The following is a 6438-nucleotide window of genomic DNA, read 5'->3' as shown; positions in this document are numbered from 1 at the left end:
TCCTCAGTTGGCATTGTTAGCTGGTCCAAATGGTGAGAGAGAGAAAAACATCAAGTCATAGAGTCAGAGGAGGAAGGACACATCCATAAAAGATAGATGTTTTCTTGTAGATTTATTTCATGTTTGGGTTATTAATGGATGTTTACAGCTGTTTACCCCTCATATTTTAGTATTTTTCACTCTAAGGGCTCTATCTCTAGTACTTTAATAGTATTCATTTGAATTTTTAATAGGGTTTTTTTTCAAAAGGCTGGTTAGTTCAGAATCATTTCGTCTTAGTCTGTATTACTCTGGAGACTCCCTTGAAAACAGTCCATCACGGGTGATCTACTGGTATTAAAATATTGGTGACATCAAACATCACAGCAAGCAACTTGTGGTTGCTGTGAAGCCAAACACTGTGACACTGATGAGTCAAATGTGAGAGTGGTTACCCATGACAGACAGTGTTTGGTGGAGCTCTCCGATTAAAACAAGCTTAGAAGCAAGAGCCTCCAGAAACCCTATAAACCTGGAGAAAGGAGAGAAGTTATACAGATGTCCAGGTCTTTCATTCATACAGTCACTACAAGTCGCCTAAGACTCGATGGCATTTAACAACAACATAACATGCATCTGAGAGTTGGAGAGTGAATACGGATGGCAGAGGAATAATCAATGTCCTTGAATTGTGGTACCTGGCAAGAATACTGAATATGCCATGGCCTGCCAAAAGAACAGAGATGTCTTGGAAAAGCACAGCCAGAGTGCTCCTTTGAGGCAAGGCAAAGATGAAGCTTGTCTCATACTTTTGGCATGTTTCTGCAAAAGGCATTTCCTTGTAAAGATAGTTCTTTTGATGGTTGTTGTTGTTGTTGTTATGTGCCAACAAGTCAATAGCAAGTCATAGCAACCTTATGTACAATAGCTCTGAACCCTGCCCTATCCCGAGCAAGTCTCATTGACCCCATTACCCCAGTTATTGTGTCCATCTCATCAGGAGTCTTCTTTCCAGTACTGTCCCTTCACTCGTCCAAGCATTTTGTATTTCCTCAAGGACTGATCCTTCCTGGCCACATGACCAAAGTTCATGAAACCGAGTCTCAAAATCCTAGCCTCCAAGGAGAAACTTGGTTTCACGCTCTCCAAGATAGACTTACTTGTTTTCTTGGTGGTATGTTCAGGATTCTTCTCCAGCACCATAATTTGAAGGCATCTATTCTTCTTCTGTCATCCTTAGTCATTGTCCAGCTCTCTGATGCAAATAATTGCAAAGACAATGACCTGAATCAGGCACACCGTACTCCCTAGACTGACATCATTACACTTTAGCACTTTGGAAAGGTCCCTGATAGTAGACTTTCCCAGTGCAATGTGTCTTTTGATTTCCTGACTGCTGGTGCCAAGAGTGTTGATTGTGGAGCTGAGCAAGCTGAAATTGTTAACAAATTGAAATCACTTCTCCATCCATCATGCTGCTGCCAATTGGCCCAGGGATGAGAATCTTTGTCTTCTTGATGTTGAGCTTCAATTCATATTGAAGACTATAGCCTTTGACCTTCTTCAGCAGAGGGTTAACAAATGAGAGGAAGGCCCTGACTGAGATGATTGACACAGTAACTGCAAAATGTTGTCAAATGTGTCAGGGATGTTGAGGATGACACAGGATAGGACATGGTCCAGATCTATTACTCCTAGGGTGCCTAAACTGGACTCAGTACCACCTACCAACACCAAGAGCTAACTATAAGATTGTCTTCAAGCATTGTGTCATTACTCAAATAGGTCATGAGTCAAACAAGAATTTCTTTAATAGGAGAGTTCGTGTCATAGAAGTTTATAAAACTGTGATAAACAACGGTAAACAACCAAAACAAAAGGTGAACTCTTATATAGTAGAAAAAATACGTGGTAAGAAAACAAAAAGAAAAGTAGAGCTCATAGTGAGATTAGTAGCAAGCAATGTTCTGTAATACAGCCACCTCAAAACCCACTAAATGTAAATGAATGTATGTTGGAGCTGAGGATAAATCCAGAAGATATATTGATTATTAAATTATTGATCCTGCAATCTCACTTACACTAGTCTCTCCCTAGGCTATAGATCATTGGTAATTAATTATATGTGGTAGTGTGTATGTATGAATTATTTTATGAAACACAGCGTAAATGAGAGATTGTATGGAACACCCTGAATATGAGAAATGAAACACAATAGAAATGAATTATTGTATTTAAACCAATAAAATATTTCTTTAAATTATGAAGAGAAATGTGAATTTTCAGTTACTTTGTATGGGCAGAAAACGCTCTACCAATGTAGGACGTAAATCCTTTTTCATGAGTTTGAGGGTATGAGGAAAAAGGAATTTTCACACAGTGTAAATCTAAATATTCTAGCAACATCCAAGAATCTATGAAAGGGATCAAAGGTGGCTAACTCTCTCTATATAGACAGGGGTCAAGTATGTTTGTGAAACTAGGTTTGTGTGAGGCACAGAAGAGAGCGAGCCAAAACTTGATTGGTATTTGGTGCCTCTAGGGGTAGTATATTTTCAGCTTCCCTTTGGTTTAAATTGTTCCCAATTATTAACCCTGAATCCTTGTTGGAAATTTCATCTTCATCAGAAGAATCATTTTATGTAGCTTTGTGTTTTTTTTCCCTCCGAGTGGCATGGGGTATTCCTTGTGTATCCATGGACTGCTTTCTCCAGACAGGAGAGTCTTCCTTCTAGAAAAGAAAGAACTCATAACTCTGCGCCTCCCCTGCTTTCCCACTCCAGCACTGGATCCCCCACATACATACCTTCCTATGGTCTCTTTCATGTATTCTTCCCATACGCTTCTGACATCGCAAACAGACTCTTGAGGAGAAAGACACAGCAAAGCAATTAGTGATTCATTGTCAGTTTCCACATCCCTCATAATGCATATCAACGAACTTAGCAGTACTCAAAGTTTACCTTCACCTGTAATCATGATTAAAATTAGCACAGACTTGATGTTTAAGAACAATGCCATGCAGTCTGGAGCCTGTGGACTGTGCTTTACCTGGACAATGGTCAGCCCTCAGGTCCATGGGGGCACCAGACTAAATGGGGCCTTTCTTCTTTCTAGGCATGCTTGCCTGGCACACACTATGATTACATTAGGCACAGTGAACCCCATGCAGAGTGCATCACCTTAGACATTTTACATCAGCAGTGACTAATTGAACAGTAAGAATTGACAGTCAGTTATGGGATGTCCTCAAGGACATAATCTATACTGAAAATAGAAGAACAAGGAGAAAGAAGAGAACTAAAGTGGACGTCAAAAGAAACTCTGAAACATGCACTGGAAGGAAAAGAAGCCAAAACAAAGAGAAGGAATTCTGAGGTAAGACAGCTGAGCAGAAGATTTCAAAGTCAGCTAAAGAAGACAAAGTATTACGATGAAATGTACAAGCAGGTGGAAGTAGAGAGCAGAAGGGAGTAAACATGTTCAGCCTTTCTTGAACTGAAAGAACTGAAGAGCAAAGTCAAGTCTCAAGTTTATGGACAGAATAAACACTGTCATGGTGCCAAAAGGAATTGGTAGACATGGAAACACTTCAGGAAGTAACAGATTATCAAGAGCCTGAATGAAGAGCAATAGTGCTGAAGGAAGAAGTCCAAGTTGCACTGAAGTCATTGGCAAAAAAATAAAGACCCCAGGAATTAAGGGAATATCAATTGTGGTGTTTCAGAAAATAGATGCAACTTTGGATGTGTTCACCAGTCTTTCTGTCAATAAATACGAAAGGAAGCTACCTTGTTAAGGGATTTGAAATATCTGTTCACATGCCCAAAAAGGAGATCCACCAGAGTGCAGAAATTATCAAACAATATTAGTACCTCACACAAGTAAAATATGCTTGAAGATTATTTTTAAATGGCTAAAACAATGCATTGACAAAGGAATACCAGAAATCTAAGCTGGAATCAGAAGAGGTCATGGCACAAGGTAGATCATTGCTGATGTCAGATACATCTACACTGAAAAAAATACCAGAAATATGTTTACCTGTAAAGCAAAGGCATGATGTCCAGGATATATTCAACTCTTTAGCAACACCCATAGTCCTTTTTTCCTCTTAGTCATTGTTCCGTTCTTCTTAATATTCAAGCTACAGTCTAATGACTCTCACGTTTAAAATTGTGTATGATTTCAATAAGAAGAATAAAGTGTAGGGGCTTAATAGCCAGTAAGATGAGAAGTGACATTGTCCTGCTACTTTAACATGAAAAATTCATACATTCTACTTTGTTTAATCGTGAATGAGAGTAGTCCTCTTGCCCAAGATCATGTGCCCTTTCCCCCAGAACCTAAAAAAGAGGCCTCTAGTCCAGTCTGCTGTCCACTAATAGTAGCAAAAAAGGAACAGCCTCTTACTGGCACCCCACCCCCACACTGTCAAAAGTCTCTGTGCTCAAAAGCAAGCAAATCAACCAACCCACTGCCACTGACTCTATTAAACTCATAGCAATCCTACAGGACAGAGAAGAACTGTTCTACAGGGTTTCAGAAGCTGCGCAGGAACAGACTGTCTCCTTCAGAGCAGATGGTGGGTTTGAACAGTTGACCTTTTGCTTCCTAGCACAATGGTTTAGCCACTGGGGCTCCTGCCATAATGCTCGACCCAGCAAGCCCACCTTGGACTGGGAAATAATTTTGCTGAAGCCACACAAAATGGCAAGTTCAGTTTGTTCTTGGAATCTGAGGGGATTTGCAGAGTTACTTCTAAATTGCCCTCCAGCTTTCCCATTCCATTTTTTTTAAAGTGTCATATTATGAATGCCTTTTGTATATATTTTAGCTACTACGACCATTTTTTCTTCTTTTTTCATTGTGATTAGAAGTTAAAAAAGAAATTGTCTTTTCATTTACTCATTTGAACAGATTTATCCTCCTTTCCCTCTCTCATACGTGCCCAGCTTGTTAGTAACATGACTCACCGTCTTTTCACTCATTCTTTTCAGAAGTACCTCCCCTTCACTAGTCCAGTATCATGTTCCTTATCAATTCATTCTCCTCCTGTTCTCCCCCCATTCCCTCTGGTGCTGCTGCCTCTTAATCCTCTGGATTTTATAACAGTGGTTAATATTGAACTTGTCTCTTTGTGGCTGAGTCAACTGACTCAGCATGACATCCTCTAGACTTATCCTCGTGTTTCTTGAGAAGTCATTGTTTTACAATGCTTCATAATACAATTTTTTAAAAATATGCCAGATTAATATATACCTTGAGAGTATCTCTTCATACTTCTTTATTTTCCTTAGAAGAACAAACATCTGTTTTGGAAGAAAGCATGATCTTGGTTATCCATCACAATGGCCACTATCTCCAAACCTTTCTTTATATATGCCTTGTCTTCATTGCTAAATGATAACTTGTTAGAGCCCTGGGATTCTATCCTGTTAAACAATTCTTTATCCTTCCACAATAACTAGTTTAATACCTGGCTTAGGTTATTGGGTATACTTTTAAGACATTTTTAATTGTTGGAACATATGATTAGGTATTATTTTGATGACAAGAGTCCTGAATGAGAGCTGCACGGTGGAGTAGACTGCAGGGTATTGTATAAAAGTAAAAGAATTTTTTTTATTTTTTTCAAAGAGAAAAAGAAACTGGAGGTTTCTTGGTGGGTAAGGAGGAAATTGTGCAACAATGAATAAATGCAAATCTAATGTTAAAAAAGATATCTTTAATTGTTTTAGGTAACAATCAATGTAAAATTTCTAATAAAAGCCTCTTAGAAGTAGGAAAACGAGGAAATGACTTTGACAGTACTAAAATATCTACCAGAACCTTAGGAAGCTCTGGTGGCTTAGTGGTAGATCATAGCATTGCCAAATCAAAAGTACACAGTTCGAATCCACCAGCTGCTCCATGGGGAGAAAGATGGTCATTCTCCTCCTGTGTCATTTACTGAAAACCCACCGTAGGGTCAGCTGTGGGTCCGTTCTGACAAGATGGCACACAATGCCAACAAACCAGAACCTTAGATAATAACACTACTTTTAAATTAAGAATAAGGATGCCTGTTATTACTGTTAGTTTTCACTATTGCTTAGAGAATACCAATTAATACATTAAGGAAAGGAAATGAAGTGTGAGCATTTGAAAAACAGAGGCAAAATTGTCATTATCTGAAAAGATCGATATTTGTTCCCATTCCAAAGAAAGGTGACCCAACAAAGTGTGGAAATTATCGAACAATATCATTGATATCACATGCAAGCAAGATTCTGAAAATTATCCAAAAACATTTGTAACAATATGTCAACACAGAACTGCCAGATGTGCAGGCTGGATTTAGAAGAGGTCGTGGTACTAGGGATATTATAGCTAATGTCAGATGGATCTTGGCAGAAAGCAAAGAATACCAGAAGAATGTCTATCTCTGCTTCATTGACTATGCAAAGGCTTTTGACT

This window comes from Elephantulus edwardii, unplaced genomic scaffold (assembly GCF_000299155.1).
Source record: "Elephantulus edwardii isolate Elephantulus edwardi_28Jun2011 unplaced genomic scaffold, EleEdw1.0 scaffold00324, whole genome shotgun sequence".
Taxonomy (NCBI): Eukaryota; Metazoa; Chordata; class Mammalia; order Macroscelidea; family Macroscelididae; genus Elephantulus; species Elephantulus edwardii.
This window is presented reverse-complemented; position numbering follows the sequence as displayed.